Genomic DNA, 16,927 nt, shown 5'->3' with positions numbered 1-16,927 from the left:
CATCTGAACCTGTGAGAGCCCGGAAGCAGATACAACATATAGCCACAGATGTCCTTCAGGTTCAAGATCAAATCTATCTGATTCAGGAAAAGGAACAAGAACAAAAGCTGGCAGCAGGGATCAGGCTGATACATTAACCACCACCTATATATACCTTCATTTAACACTAGTTTTTCAGAACCCTACCTTTTTACATGCACGGCACAGGAGCTCCTACAATATGCTCTCTCTTATCCTTTTCCTTTTGATTGACATAATTCTGGCAGAGAGAGAATAACAAGATACTGGCTCTATGACATTAAAGTGAGATGACTCAACGCTCATGCAGCGATCACTACCAATACGCAGCCAACAAAATACAGCCAATACGAGTGCCCTGATCGGCGATCCAGAACCTGTGCCTGCTTCTCCCCACGGGTATCTAGGGAGTTATCCGAGTCGGGTGCCACTCGCTGCCATTCATCAGATTCATCCTCCGAGTCGGATGACCCTTGCTGCCATTCATCCGATTCATCCCCCGAGTCTGATCCCCATTGCTGCCATTCGTCAGATTCATCCTCTGTATGGCCTGCCTTCTACAAATGTTCACATACTAGTGTCTTTTCTTTTCGTTCCAGGCAGACATCTACAAGCACCTTCTGTATGCTCCTTGGCATACGGTTTAGCGGTACAAATTCCAAGATACTGAAAAGATGGAAAAAGTGCGGAAAAGAATGGGTCAGTAAATGGTTCTTCTGATTTGGGAGTAGAGACGGATTTTATTTTTCAGTTTCGAGTGGCAGTACCTGTCTAGAGCAGCAAGGACAACCCTGATTTGACGCTTCCACTACAACAGGACCCCCCTATAGCAACGCCTTTTTCCGTATCTAAAACTCCATATATGCGTTGCTGATGACTTTACCAACGGTTTGGGATGCGTTGCCTTATCCAGTGTTGCTAGCGCATAATGCAACACTTATATTGGCGTTGGTAAAGGGGACCGTTGCAGGACTACAACAGATAAAGTGGACTCGTACAACACTATTATATGTTGGTGCTTAACGTACATGACTCAAAATCCCATTGCTTGCAACAAAGAATTTCCAACGCTTCAAGTGTTGGTTCATATATAATGTGCATAATAATAATAATAATAATAATAATAATAATAATAATAATAATAATAATAATAATAATAATAATAATATCATTATCATTATTGTTGTTGTTATATATTATTAGCGATTAAATTAATGTTCCGCATAATGGTGATAATTATATATTTGAAATGAAAGAAAACAAGATAATATACTCAGAGAGGAAGAAATCATATATTAGATAGAACTGTTGGATTACAATAGTGTATATTACAGGAGGAACATCATCCAAATGTGATGCATAATCTGACTATTTTATTAACAACAAAACTTACATTGAAAGCATCCATCAACAACTTCCCTACAACTTAACTAAAAATCAAGGAGGAACAACATCCAATATACGCCATCCCTACAACTTAACTAAAACTGAAAGCATCCATCATCATCATCATCATCATCATGAACCGGAACATCAACATCATCATTGCAGTATACTTTCCACACACCATATAGTCATCCATTTCTTTTGAATCTACAAACAAGATAACAAAATGAGTTGTTAATACACAAAGATTGCCATGATGCAAGTAGTAATAGAGGCAAGATATTAGTTTTTTTATGCATTACCGAGAGTATTGCAGTTTTTTCAACTCCATACCAAATTTTCAGTTTTCACAAGTGCCATATCGACATGCACTGCCCAGAATCCATTTCTAATTTCAGCACCATCAAGTTTAAATTTAGGATCACAACTTACAATCGTACCAAGAGCTACGTCCTAGTTGTGATTTTTCAGGCTCTTCAAGAATACTTTAGTTCCTGCATGTTAGAGAAATCAAAGTTACCATTGGCAGAATCATCTTCATCACCCATGACAAGACAGACAAAATAGGGGAACATATGAAATGAATTTGAGCAGTCTTACAAGTAGTTCACTAGCACCGAACAAACTCAGCGAACAACTTTGATCTCTCTTACTGGTTGCATTAGTAGCTTTTTTGTTTTTTGTTTTTTGTCTGGACAACACTCTTATAGCAAAGTAGAGGTAATAAAGGTATAAACAAGCTAGCACTATAGTTTGAGCAAAATATGTATCTGGTTACGAAAAGATACTAGCTTGTTCGCAGTAGAAGTTTTTCTCCCACACGTACACTGACATTCTCAAGCAAAGTATCTTTGTTCTGAACAACATTCTAATAGCAACACGACTAGTAGATACATAAACATCGAAGCGATATATATTGAAATATTGTATATGGTAATGGAAATATACCTTGAGTGCAGCAGCATTTATTTTCCCTTGCCGTGTACTGAAATTCTGATCAAAAGTTTCTTGGTTCTGGACAACATTCACAAAGCAATAAGTAAACACACATAAACATGGGAGCACTATAGTTTGATCATAATTTGGTATATCAGACTATGGAGATACCTCATGTGCAGCAGAACCTTTTTCTAGTTGCCGTGCACTGTAACCATTATGAACCATGAATTATATGTTACTATAATGAATAATCATATATTGCAATCAATAAGGAATGAGCAAACTTACCATCTTCATTTTCATCTACATCAGCATCATCCCAATCTGTGAAACCTTCTTTATCATTAGTAGTTATTTCTTAGACATCAGATGATTCAACATTTTTTTCAACAGAATTATGATGTTTGATTGGTTCTTCTGTCATATAGTCCTCATTAGATTCAACAACGTTGATTCTTGTGTGAGACATATGTGCTGCAACATGACAATGACCAAAAGTTTAAATAAATTGTGTAACGTACAATATAGGTTGTTTCATAAACTAAAATATATATAACACAGTCTAAAAAAACTATAATTCCCAAGCAACGATTTAGTAATTTTTGTTATTCTTACGGTACATTTTGTTTATATTCACAGTGTCACTAGAAATGCAACTCTACTGCAAAGCTATAGTAATTCTCAACTTTAGTCCTAAATGGTTTATTTTTCCTAGTGTTTTTTGCTGAATTTTGTTTGCTGCTACCAACAGGTACTAAACTACTTTATTTGGCATGTGTGCGAGTGTATTCTACCACAAAGTTTTAAATAATTGTAAACCCTAGCATGGGAGCTTGTTTGCTACACCCAGTTTTTTCACTAAATGCATCTTCTGTATAATTTGTTAGTGTAAAAAGAAATGTAATTGCTATGCAAAGTGTAATACATTTTGAACCATTAGGCTCATAGTTGTTCTGTTGCTCCTTAAACTAATGATGTTTTGTCCACAGTGTATCTATTGTATGATTTACAGTGTAGAAAGTACTGTAATTCTACTGTGTAGCTATAGTAAATTTGAACCAGAGCATCCAAGTATATTTTGCTGCTCCTAGTCTCATACTAAAGTACTAATAACAATGACATTTTGATTCATTTTACAGTGTGCTTTTACTATGATTCATTGTTATTTGGCCAGAGTAATTGGTGGTGGTCTCAATTTTACAATAGCATTGATATAATCTGATAAGTGTTTCATGTTTCTTTGTTTTTTTTGTCATTAGACTGAAGCAACTCAATGGAGAAACACTAGCGGGACCGGAAGATAAAATTGACATCGACATACTGATGACAAGTACAAACAGGAACAAATTGTCAGGCACCAATTGGCCGGAAAATCTGATTGAAAAAGTTTTCAGTCAACTGACAGTGAAAACTTTGGCAATGAGTAAACTGAACACTGAATCAATTTCAGATTAAACTAGAATCGTGATCTGATCTCTATGTATATCCGTCGGTGGGTGAAGAAAAAAAAAGCTGAGAACCAATATGGAGGGCATGAATTGCAGCAATGAGGGATAGGGAGCAGGGCACTTACTAGATGAACACGCAGGATTGTTACCACCACGTACCAGCCGGATCTAAACAATCTACGAGCCGGATTTGCCTTGCAAGAGAGTCGTGAATTGATTAAGAGCACAGATCGGTGGAATAGGGAGCAAGAGAGAATAATTGTGGGGGAGTAGGTCGGCAACTAACCTTGCTCAGCTTGTGGTGATGCCTCCGCCACCGGCCGCCGGGCGTGCGATGGATCCAGCGCGAGACGAGGAAGGGAACCGTACTGATATGAGGGGAGGTTTCCGATTTTATTTGCACAGTTACCTCATCGCAATCTGTTTGACCGATGTTAGTCTCTATCCTGGATGGCTATGAGACATGGGGCCATGGTAATGAAGCGCGCCTACTTAACTTTTTCTTTGACAGATTAGTCGCTATTGGCAAGAGAGAACGGAGGGAAAGGGAAAAAATTGAAGCAAAACCAAAAAAAAAATACGAGTGAGACTAATAATTTAGAGCGAAACAAATTATATTTTTTGTTATTATCATCTGGCCCATGACACGCACGTGTACATATATTTGCATTAAACAGAATGTGCTTCTTCTATGTTTGTACAATTTTAGTGCAACATGTGTGGAAGTAAAAATGAATTCTATTGCTCAAACAATAGAAAAAATTAATCCAAAACACAACAAATTTCTTATCTTCCATGTTCCAACCTACTGCCCTCTGTTCGTAAATATAAATCTTTTTAGAGATACCAACAAGGAACTTATATTTAGGAACTTATATGAGGTCAAAGGGCATCTCCATCTAGATCCCTAACGACTCGCATCCTTCCGGACCAAGGGGTCCGGACACATTTTGCCATCCAACATGATCCCCATCGGTTTGTGGAGAAGCCCTCCCCATGCAACTGCGGCGTCTAGATCGGGCGTCGCATGAAGGTGGAGCCGTCCTCGCCGTCACACAACCATTATGTCTGGATCGACCGGCCGACGTCACCACAGTGCCACAACTGGCACGAGAAGTCCGTCAAGGAGGAGGTGCCGCTGGCGATTGCGAAGCCGCACGACTGCCTCACCAACTACCTCGGTGGCTGCAGCGGAGCCGACTCCTCGTCGCGGGCCATCGTGTCGACCGAGTAGAGGGCGACCAGGCAGGCAACACGACCGGAGTAGCACAACGCGGCGGGCCGCTTCGTGTTTGCCAATTTCGACGCGACGTCGGCTTGGGTCCGCGAGGATCTAAACCTGGCAGAGGCCAAGATCCGTGACCGCTCCATCACCAACGCGGAGAAGGTCGCGGGGTGCCGTCGCCGCCGCCTGGATAGGTCGCTCGCTAGGATCAGCAAAGAGTGGTCGCTAAGCGACACACCTTCATTACCGCCCCGGGCACCATGGTCGAGACCGGCATTGGCCGCGGAGGCCCTCCGCGCGGTGCAAGAGGAAGCAGAGCGGCTCCTCTGCGAGCGCCAGGCGGCAGCCGGCAGGGCTGTCGCACCCCAGCGCCCTTTTGCTGCTTGAAGGACTAAACGGACGATGACAACAGTACGTCCGGTCAGGGTGGCCACGCGTATGAGGTCACTGCCCGCTACAAGTTAACCTAGTGCTTTTTTTAGTTTTTAGTTAGACGGATGGAATATCGTAAGTTTTATGTAAACTACGAATGAAATTTAGTTTTTAGTTAGACGGATGAAATATCGTTAGTTTTATGTAAAGTACAAATTAAATTTAATGAATTGCGTAGTGTTTGGTGAAATTCGTCCGGTTCGTTCTAATTTGTTTTTGAAATGGATGTGAGCACGGTTGTATGGCCAGCTACCACATCACTGTCTTTGGACCAGTTCGGACCAGTCTACGGGTAAAGAGTGTATCCATTTTGGAGGTCAGCGCCAGTGGCGGACCTAGCCCACTGGGCCAGGGTGGGCCAGCAGTGCATACTATACATATACATTTATTTTTTCTTTTATTTTTATCCCTCCTCCAATGATATAAAAGTTATTTCCAAATCTTAGGGTGGGCCATGGCCCACCCTGGCCACCCTCTACCTCCGCCACTGGTCAGCGCTAGTGTGGACCCTCAAAACATTGCAAACGTCCAGATCGACGTACGTGTCCTAACATAGTTTGCCATCCAACACGATACCCCATTAGTCCGCGGACCATTCAGGTAGTTCGAAATCTCACAAAATGGATGCAAACAATGGGGGCCTTTGTGGGCGCCTGGACCGCCGCCACTTACGCATGGACAACCCGAAACCACCAAAAAACATCTCCCGCACCGGCCCCCTTTCACGCGCAAATGCACTTCCGCTCTGCATGCTACATCCATGCGGGCCCAGAGCGGACACGGGCTGTCATTGGGACAGGCATTGAAGTGGCTGGTTGGATAAGAGCGCCGCCCGTGCCGCATGCGAACCATACGCATGTGACATTTGTCGGAGAGATGTGACTAGACACGATGGACCGGGTCATCGACCAGTCGAAGACCACAACGAAGATGAGAAAGTGTCGTCTCCGCCAACTCAACGAGAAGATGCTGAAGTATGGCAAGCAGTGGTCTCCAAGCAAGATCACCGCGTCGCCGTCTGTCTCTCCCTGCGCCCATGTCCCTGGTGGCTGCGGCCACACTACACATGGCGCAGGAGCAAGTGAATAGAATCATCTGCAAGCTCCAGGCGGCAGTTGGGAAGCCTTACCGTGACTCCGCAGTCTTCTGCCGCTGGAAGCCCGACTCCGACGGCAACGACGGAGGTGCCACCGGCCAGCCCGACCAGGCATATGAGATCACCATCAAGTATAGGGGAGGTTAAGTTTTTTTAGAAGTTTTAATTGTCTGGACAAAATTATAGTCCGGCTGTATGGAACGAATATTTAAGTTTGAATAAAAGTTGTTCATTTTCTCTTAATTTGCATAATATTTTTTGTTAAATTCCATTCCAAATGTGACCAGACGTTCGCGGTATGCTTTGGCAATCAGGCTAGGATGGACTCACGGTGGATCAACGATGAACTGAATTCAACTCACGCCAACAGAGTGGCAATGAACAGAGACATGCACAACACAAGAAAGATTATTTGCGACGTGCTGAACAGGGTATTTGTCGTGCTAACTGAAGAAAAGCACAGTTAACTGAAGAAACGCTACAGCTAACTGAAAAAAAGCTGTAGCTACATTATTCTGGTGCAAAGAGATCAACACTAACACTCTATTGTTGTTCCCCTCCCAAGTTAGAGATGCCCTCATGATATATTGGCAAGGAGACAACCAACACCAATGTATTGATCGATTTCATGGAGCCAGCCTATTTAACACTTCTATGATGATTATGAGATAAGCAACAACCCAGATGTAGGTACATATGAACATGTGTAAGAATGTTTTTTCTTTGACAGTAACATGTGTAAGAATGTTTAGGAAACAGAACAACCAACACCAACGTATTTGAGATCAAGTACGGACACTTTAGAGCAGTCACACCTACAAATCTTCTTGTCCAAATTATAAAGTACATGGACATAAAAATAAATAGCAAATAACAGTAATGAATTCATCACTTCAACTAGGCTCCACATTTTCAGATCGGTGACTTTCTTTATCCATCAAACCTGCATGAAGAAGCAGTAGAGTAGTAAGTTTCATGTCCAAAACGACATAGGTTGTGGCAATGATACTAAGAATGGAAATAACAGAATCACACTGGAAGCTGACCTTTATTGTGGTATTGTATCCAGCGTAACAGAATGAAAGTAAATTTGTGAACACATAATACATCTAGGTAAAATTTGTGAACACATAGTACATCACAAGCAGTAAACAGTATAACTACCCTTCACCTCTTGTATGACAGCAGCTAGCATGTTCAAATAGTCGAATTCAATTGCTGATCGACTGAATTTCCATCATGATACAACACCAGCAGCAGCTGCCAAAGTTTAACTATTCCCAAACACCTGGAACCATGTTGAACAAATTTGAATCCTTTGATCTGACAATTCACTAAAAGCAAAAATATTTTGAACATACGACATACGAAATATACACAAAAAGTCAAGGATTTCCTTTTTCTTTCTTGGTTGACTGAAACCGGCAACGAACTGAGCTGAGCTGAACACAACAAACACTCGAGCAAAAATAAAACAAAAGCATTGATTCACATGTCAAGGGAAACAAATGGAAGTTAAGAAGAAGTTTAATCAAGGTGCATCTTTGTGCAGTTTCAAACTATTTTCCACTTGTGTTTCAGAAAATACTCTGAAGTAGATATAATCTTCTTGTCAACAAATGACATAGGTGTATGTACTCCAACAAATTGGAAATAGGTCCAAGTATTACTCTTAACATATGAAAATATAGAGGTTCATGCAATCGTCTCTCATCTTGTCCTTCTTATGCAAATTTGGATAGAAAAACCAACACTTGATTCAGAGTACTACTCGATAAAGATTCCTAAAGTCGTCGTTAAGTTTAGCAGACATCTGTTATATTTTGTAGAGACTCTTGTGCGTTTGCTTTATAAGAATTAAAACATATATGTTCCTATTATGTTACAGATAGGGTCCTTGTTCTGATTATGTTCACTAGTGTTGACTTACTCCCATATATACATGTACTCTATACTAAAACTAGAACTTAAATGTTTTCACAATGGATATGACAGTAAGGGATCGCATTAGAAATAGAAGGGAGGAGGAATACATTCCCTGAACGTTTACTCACATTAGAAACAGAACTTAATTGTTCATTTCAGAGATGAATGTTTACTCAGTGCAATGCTTACGCTACATTTTCTGAATATTTCAAACATTCCTTGTACAAACTGAATTGAGATATGAATGTTTACTTAGTGCAACATTTAAACTGTATTCCTGTACAAATTTTGTTCAATCCCTGACCAACTGAACAACAATGAAGTTGACAGGGATTAAGAGGGATATGGGTCAAACCCCAACAGAGATTAGAGTGACAAACAGAGGTTTCACACAAACCCCATGGTGATTAATTCCCTATTGGGAACAAACCCCAAACAACTGAACATAGCCCTAGTGGTACAGTACATCTCTGAAACTGTAACAAGCCTGCAGCTCCTCTCTCTCAAATGATTTGATCACAAAGACAGGGGGATGGATCCATCTGTCCAATCTGACGATCCATCCCCTTCATCATCTACCAAATCCCCCACATCTCACGGCCATGTCTCAAGGTGCCCACAAGTAGGTCACTAGATGAGAGGAGATGGGAATGAGGGAAGAAGAGGGTTACCTCAGAGGTTAGTCTTGCCGTCGTACACGGTGAAGGAGAAGATGGGTGGCCGAAGGAGTAGAGCGCCGCCAGTGGGCAGGCTGGAGGGGCGGGCAGAGGAGTAGGGGATGCTAGCAGACGACTTGCAGCCTTCCTGCCGCGGCCTTGCTGCTTCTCCTTCTTCGCTGCACGCAAAGCCACCCTCCCCTGTCCGTCTCCGCCTTCCCGCCGCTCCCCGGGCCGTCGCCGCCTTCCAGCCTTCCCGCTCAGCGAGAGGAGATTGGATGATCGATTTGTGTCGTAGTAGACCTAGATCGATCCGGACTTGAAGGAGAATATCAATCTAGATCGGAGAATAAAAGTGGTGGACTCCGCGCAATTTGGTTTTGCTCGGTCGGTTAGCACATATTTTCGCGCCACAAATCCCTAAAAGAAAGATTTTCGCGCCACATTCATTATGTGTGCGGGCGTGTCTAATTAATTTCTTTTTGTGCTGAATCATTATTTATTTCTAATTATGTATATTTGGAGTATTGTAATAGATGCGATTTGCAACCAATACCTCGCAACATATAAGATTTGTTGCAGCACGAACATGGCCACGAGCTGCAAGTCTACAACGCATATGGTACATCGCTTATATGCGTATCTACTATGAATTTTGCAACGAATAGTCAAAACGATGTAGAATATGTGTTGCTTTATAGGGGGTATCCTTGTAGTGTTCATGGCTTCAGTTGTTGATGGATCACTCAGAGGTGACTGCTTCAGTAGTTTATAGAAACCGTCCAAAGCTCTAGGGAAACAAGAGGCGTTATATAGTCACACAAACAAAGTGCAGTTCATAAATTTTCCTCGTATATACACACACACATACATACCGTAAGCAGGAATCTACAGCCATGGAAGCACCTTCTCCATCACCACTATAGGAAGCATAGTTTACCACCTGCACCAATTTTTTTAAGGATCTATGTAACTAAACAGTTCATATTTTGGAATACAAATACGCTAGTGACGGCTGCGTCGTATTTCAAGAAACTTCAAAAAACAATTTGAAGCTCTGGAGGGAAGATGTGTGCACAGTTTGAAGATAGAAAATGATACGAAGTTGAGGACAAAGGTTTACCAAAAAGAACACAATGGTGGACTCGGAATATGAAAACCAGGACTAACTAAGCCTGCAAGTCTGCCTTAATATCAAAACACAGAGCTGATGCTGGACACCAGTAAGGTAGTGATTTGCAGCATGCATCGCAAGCTGATCCCTGAGAATCCAACCATTCATCTGCAAAGGACCAAACACCAAATACATGTGAATATTTTGGTCATCACGGTCAATTCACAATTTACGCAGAAGCAAACAATTGTTCTGTAACAATTTAGCGGATATGCTTGCTCAACAAAATCTCCAATAATAGTATTATTGACTTGAACAAGAATTTACAGCAATGCTGCAGATTAAACTGAGAAGACATTTGCAGAGGTAGTAAGGAGATTAATTCAGAATCAAAACTCTCAGCATGAACATCTGCACCTGAAGATGTGGTATATTACAACCAAATCAATCCCATAAAAAAGTAGTATTTCAAGGAGTGGACTTATCAATTACCAAGTTCCCTGAACCAGCGTTGAGTCAACAGCACTTGCAGAGCACACTGTGAAGCATTCATCCTGGCAACAGGCAGCCAACAGCAGCAGCAGATATCAACACGATGTCATGAAAATGAAAATTCAAATACAGGTAAAGATAGCAATGCACGAGTTACCTCTTAAAGTATTTGTCCACTGGGTTGCCCATCTCAGGCCCTGCAATTTATTCGACAAAGGAAGAGTTACATACAAAAAATGTGGAAGGAGATGATACAACTTCTCAAGGGGGCATTTTTTTTATGGGGGGGGGGGGGGGGGGGAATCTCAAAGTACTTGTTCTCTGGATATCTTTTACATAATAAATATGTCGTGGTAGGCACGAGATAACATATCATTCAAACGGTACCAAGAAAACAGTGCATAACATAGATAATGAAGTAAATACGTAACATAGACGTAGATCAACATGAACAAGAAATGCAACTTGCCTCTTATCCTGTGGCCGGCTTGAATTTCCTGTTCTTCCAAGATTCCTCCATCACATCCAACGAGTGGTTCTTCAGACTTGTTTCCTAATTGAAAAAAAACTGACAGTGACAGTCTGCCAACGAATGCAACTGGGAGAAAATGCAAATTAAAATGTGTTTTTCCTGATTGATTGGAGAAACGGAACAAGTTGGCACATAACGGCTTCGAACCCCATAAGCATGACACTAATTATTGAAGTCATTTACCAATCATTCCACAGAAATCACGAGTCATCTTGACTCTATGCCAAACTGACATTCTCTGACATGAATCAAAACTTTAAGGGAATTGATTCGTTACAGCCGGCTGCAAACACGCTCGCGACATCCGCTTCCTACGCTCGCCACGTGTCTAGTGGTCCCGCGCACGCGTGGGTCTCCCTCGTCCTTGTCTTCTCCAGTGAACACCGCTCAGCCACACGTTTCTTCCCCAATTCATCGAGCCATCTCTCCCATATTCTCTCGGCGCCATCTCCCATAGTTTCTCTCGTTTGCAACAGACTAGATCTCCCAAGTGGGCTCCTTCCTTGTAGTAGCATGCATCCATGGAAGCACCTACCCCTAACGGCTGCCGTCCAATCGGTACCACATGAATCCCCAAGAGAACATGAGGAGAGAGAGCAACTCCCCATGACCGGGAGATACTGCTGCAAAGGGCGGCTAGAGCTGCGAGCCATGAGGACGCAGTGCCGCGAGTGTGGACATGCCCGGAGCTCAGCTTCTGCGTGTTGTTGACTGCCAGTGCGTGTGGGATTGGCGATGCTACGGGGAGGCTACCGGGAGGCTCCTACTACGAGGTGTCGATCGGTATTGCAAGCAGCACGGCCGACGATGTTGTGAGGCTGTGCGGCGATGTTGGGAACAGGGCACAGATTGCTCCGCAGAGTCTTGGTTGATGACTAAAGCCAGAGAAGGAATTAGGTACAGTACAATCCTCCCCCCCCCCACCACACAAAACATGGGTAGTATTGTGGGCATAGCCAGTGGTCGATGTCGTTTCAACTACATAGGTCGTGACAAGTCCCAGTCGGTGCCGCAAAACGGGTGTTCATAGATGCCGTCATGCTGCAACAGCAGAGCTCGCCAACATCGTAGTCTCAGTCGGTGCTGCAACCGCGGAGCTCGCCGGCATCGTAATCTCAACCGGTGTTTTGCAACCGCAGAGCTCACCGGTGTTGTAGCCACGACCGGTGCTGCAACCGCAGAGCTCTTCGACATCGTAGTCTCAGTCGGTGCTGCAACCGCGGAGCTCGCTGGCATCGTAATCTCAACCGGTGTTGCAACCGCAGAGCTAGCCGGTGTTGTAGCCACGACCGGTGCTGCAACCACACAGCTCGCCGGAGCCGCAGCCGCGGTCAATGCTGCAATGCAACGGGATGGTGGCAGCAGCCACCGCTGCTGCAACCCGATGCCTTCCCTCTCCCCCTCACCGGCGATTCTTCGACGACCGTGCCGCGACATCGTTGACGCCATGTTGGTGTTGTGAGGTGTGCTTCAACGGCCAGAACAATGCTTCGACAACCATGGCAATGAGGCGTGCTGCAACAATGTCGATGGCCACAACCATGCTGCGAGGCATGATTCAATGGCTATGACAATGCTTCGATGACCATGATGACATGGATGGCCGCCACGATGTGTCCACGCGTGCTTGCCTTGACGTACACAACAATGAGGCATGCCATGACGCTCTGGCAATGCTTCAATGTACACAGCGACGAAGCATTCTGTGACGCAGCCAAATCATGCTGCAAGTGTTGCTTCCAAGGGTAGAAGCAGTGCTTCAAGTGGCCAGGCGACTACGATGCGGCGTCGTTGCAGGAAACCGGTGCTGCAGGGAGACGCCGCCGTGCTGTGGGCGGTGCTCCGACGAGCCCGCGATGCGGCCACGGTTGCTGAAAGATGCTACAACAGCAAGACGTTGCGAGGCCAGCATCGGGTACAGCAATGGGTTGTCGCGGTGGTGTGTAACCGTTGTTATTGTTTGTGAGTGATCATGACGTTTTTTTTTTTCGAAACGGAGAGTGATCATGACGTGGTCTTGTGGGTTGTGCTGCGTTGATGGCCTGCATCTGCAAGTTGCATGCAGACATGCGGCGGGGCCAGCCGAATAATGCTTGCAGCTTCGCGAGCAGTAAGCAAGCACGAGAATGCAAACTTGGATGCGTGCGGAAAGGACGGCACAAGAGGATCCAATCCGATGGTCACTAGCGAACACATCGGGTGGCTGCTGAGGCGGATGTTCTTTTCCCAGCTACAGGTGGATGGCGCCTAGCACGTCCCAAACTTTAAGCACCTGAAGATGTGGTATATTACAACCAAATTAATCCCATAAAAAACTAGTAATTCGAGGAGTGGGCTTATCAAAGTAATCGTTCCACAGAAATCAGGAGTCGTATTGACTCTATGCCAAACCGAGAGGCTCTGCCATGAATGGTTATATTCCAACTTGTTTACTAATAATTGCCAAAAAAGAACCAGACTGACAGTCTCCGAAATATGCAATTCAGAGTAAAATGCAAATTTTCCCCTGGTTGATTTGAGGAACAGAACGAGTTGGCTCGTCACCGCCTCACATCACATAAGCACTATGCCAATAAAAGAAGTAATGTACCAATCATCTCGCAAAGATCCCGAGTCATCTTGACTCTCTGCATTGACAGTATCTGCAGCTGTTTCACCTTGCATACTTGCAACTAACCGCAGCATGAAACATAAACTCATGAAGGTTACTGAACTGGCTCTTGATTTTCAAGTTTGACGAACAGCTAAATGTAATGAACACAAACAGTCTAATGTCAATAATGTCAAAACTAAAACATAGTTGTCCTGAGTAAACACTTAACCAACCAAGAGTTCAAAAGATATAATGCTGAGTAAATCATATGACATAAGGGCATCTCCAGCCGTTCGGGCCCCCAGGGCGCCTAAATAGAGCGGCCTGGGGCGTGCCGGCGCTAGTTCGGCCCCTGGGGCGAGCTAGCTCCCAGTCACGCCCCCCAGGATGCGGGAAATTCAAACTTGGTCGTTCCCGCTCTCAAAAGACGCCGCAAATCCGGCGATCGGACGTAGTCTGGCGTTACAAAAAACAGAGCGCCGCCGCCTCGGCGGGGTCGGTTCACTCGGCGGGGTTGGTTCCAGGCGTTGGCGGAGTCGGCGTGCGCGAGCTCGGCGGTGTCGGAGCTGCTTCGGTGCTGGGCTGCGTCGGCGCGGCTTCGACACTGCTGGGCGGCGATGTAGAGGCGTCGCTCGGGCTTGGCGTCCGTGTGGTCGTGGGCGTCGTCGGCGTTCCCGTCGGCAGCTCGTTCAGGATGAGGCCGCGCTGCACCAGGTACCACACCTTGAGCTTCTCGTCGTTGCTCTGGAGCATGTCCGTCCCGCCCATCAGAAAAGGCATGTCGGTGTTCCTCTTCTTCGCGGCGACGTTCGTCCGGAGCAGGTCGAGCTTGATGGCGTTGTTCTTCATTAGCGCCGACCACCGCGCCTCGGTCTTCTCTTTGCGTAGGACGGCCCGGGCCTGGGCGTCGGCGAGGCAATGCTTGATGGACTCCTGCACTCGCGCGGTTGCCGCGTCGGCGTTTTTCCCCTTCTTTGCCAATTTGTGGCCGTCCGGCCGCCCCTCTGACGCGCCCGGAGTCGTCGCGTCCAGCTTGTATGTCTCCTTGGCCTTGTCGAGGGCACGCCGGACTTCTGCCCACTTCTCGCACTTGTCAATGCGCTTGTAGACGTGGAGGTGCTTGAAGTCGGCGTCTTGGTTGTCGCCCCGATACATGGCGAACGTACGCAGCAGCTGCGCGGAGGGACGAACAGTTGGCGGGCGGCGGGCGTAGGGGACGAAGATATGCGGGCGAATGGCGTGCGTACCTGATCCTCAACGCTGGCGCCGCTCTCCGGGCGAGCCGCGACCTCCTCGACGATTCCATGCCATTTATTGCACGCCAACTGGATACGCCCCCAATGGTTCGCCATCGCCTTGGAGCCGCGCTGCATGTAGACGCCTTTGAAGTAGGGGTCGACGAGCTTCCGCTCGTCGAACTCGGCCTTGATGCGGTCCCAGTACGCCTCGAAGCTCTGGTTCGCGCCGGTGGTCGGGTCGAGGCAGACGACTTTCCATGCTTCGGCGAGGCATTCCTCCTCCTTGGACGTCCACTTGATGCGCGGTTCGGCCGACCTAGCCGCCCGCTTCTTCTTCTTCTGGTGCCCCTTCGTCGGAACAGGAGCCGGCTCCTCCTCCTCCTCCTCCTCCTCCTCGTCCTCCTTGGGTTCCTGCGCATCGTCGCCATAGACGTAGCCGAGCTCGGCCTCCATGTCACCGCTGAGGTCCACTACCTCGTCCTGGGTGGCGAACCCGGGAGACGTGGCGGCCGCGGCCGATCCTGTCGCGACGATGTCGTCCATGTCGGCTCCCGTGTCGTCAGCGTCGCCGAGGTGCGAGAAGGGTAGCGGTCCACGGTAGAGATGGGGCGTCGGTGTGGACGCGTAGGCGGCGGGCGGCGAGTAGTTGTATGGAGGGTACTGCACGCCGACGAAGGCGGGCGAGGGCGTGCGCGTAGCGGGGTGACCATGAGGGAAGGTCACGTTTGGGTTGAACCCGCCGTGCGCGTCGCCGTCGGTGTAGCCGGGCGATGATGAACCCCATGGAGATCCGGCGCCTTGCTGTCCCCAGGGCGCGTACGTACTGGGCGTGGCTGACGACGGGTGGATTCATCCCCGCCTGGTCGACCGATGAGGAAGACGCCGCCGCGCGCGCCGCGTTGTCGCGGGCCTTCTTGGCTATGGCCCTGTTCCGCCTGTCGGCGGTGACTGCTTTGCGCCGCTGAACTTCCACCCTCCACTCGGCGTTCGACAGGCCCGGTGGCTTCGATGGCGGCGCCCTCGGCTTCCTCTGCTTCGGCTGGGTCACGGCGCCAGTCGCGGTTGCCGCCGCGCGCGGCATGGAGTACTTCTTCGGCGGCATGGCAGCGGAAGGCGAGCGGGAGGGGGTTTGGCGGGAGAAGGGGAGAGAATGGCGGGAGGAAGGCGAGCGAGCGGGAGAGAAGCGAGAAAAGTGTCAAGAAACGGCGGGAAAAGGCCCTCGGGTCGCCTCCAGTGCGGGCCCACGCGCCTTTTTCGCTTGCGCCGGCTCCCCAAGCACCCCCCAGGGCGCCGGGTTCGGCCTGGGTCCGCCGGCACCAGTTTTGGCCCGAGCCGGCGAAAAACGGGCTTTTGGGGGCGCGACTGGGGCCTTTTTTTGACGCCGGCGCGGCAAAATCGCCTGGGGAGAGCCTGTTGGGGGCGCGGCTGGAGATGCCCTAAGGTATAAGGGGAAAGAAGGCAGAATAACCAGACCTTGGGTCATGTTGTTGAGGTAACTGGGGAAGGCACATGGGGAGAACATTGTACTGGGGCAGTACCGTCCAGTCGAAACAGGGGCTAGTCCCTCCACAACCGCACTTTTGGGTTCAGTTCAGTGTGGCAAGCTTTTCTTTTCAGTTTTGGGCGAATACCGAAGAGTGGGATACGCTTCAGCGCTGGCATCTGTAAAGTATCACCAAAATATGCATCTCCATTCACTACTGTGAGATGTTCTTTCTCATATTGTAAGATATCCTTTTTGATTGAGATGTATACTGACGATTTTTAATGTGTTTGTTCAATCAATTTAGTATATATGTAATCTATATTAAAATATCTAAAACATCTTACAT

The 16,927-nt window shown here is 46.7% G+C and overlaps 1 long non-coding RNA gene and 1 pseudogene across 1 annotated transcript; both read right to left on the bottom strand.

The window, feature by feature from the left end:
- Positions 1 to 290: 290 nt before the first annotated feature.
- On the bottom strand, positions 291 to 10,024 carry LOC123064677 (uncharacterized; annotated as a pseudogene).
- On the bottom strand, positions 7,343 to 9,479 carry LOC123064678 (uncharacterized). Its single transcript, XR_006430770.1, has 3 exons — positions 9,142 to 9,479; positions 7,716 to 7,832; positions 7,343 to 7,487 (listed from the first exon to the last, which is right to left on the bottom strand). It is a non-coding gene; the product is annotated as an uncharacterized lncRNA (long non-coding RNA).
- Positions 10,025 to 16,927: the final 6,903 nt, after the last annotated feature.

The sequence above is a fragment of the Triticum aestivum genome, chromosome 3B, assembly GCF_018294505.1.
Source record: "Triticum aestivum cultivar Chinese Spring chromosome 3B, IWGSC CS RefSeq v2.1, whole genome shotgun sequence".
NCBI lineage: Eukaryota > Viridiplantae > Streptophyta > Magnoliopsida > Poales > Poaceae > Triticum > Triticum aestivum.
The sequence above is the reverse complement of the archived record's forward strand: the minus strand, read 5'-3'. Positions and strand labels throughout refer to the sequence as shown.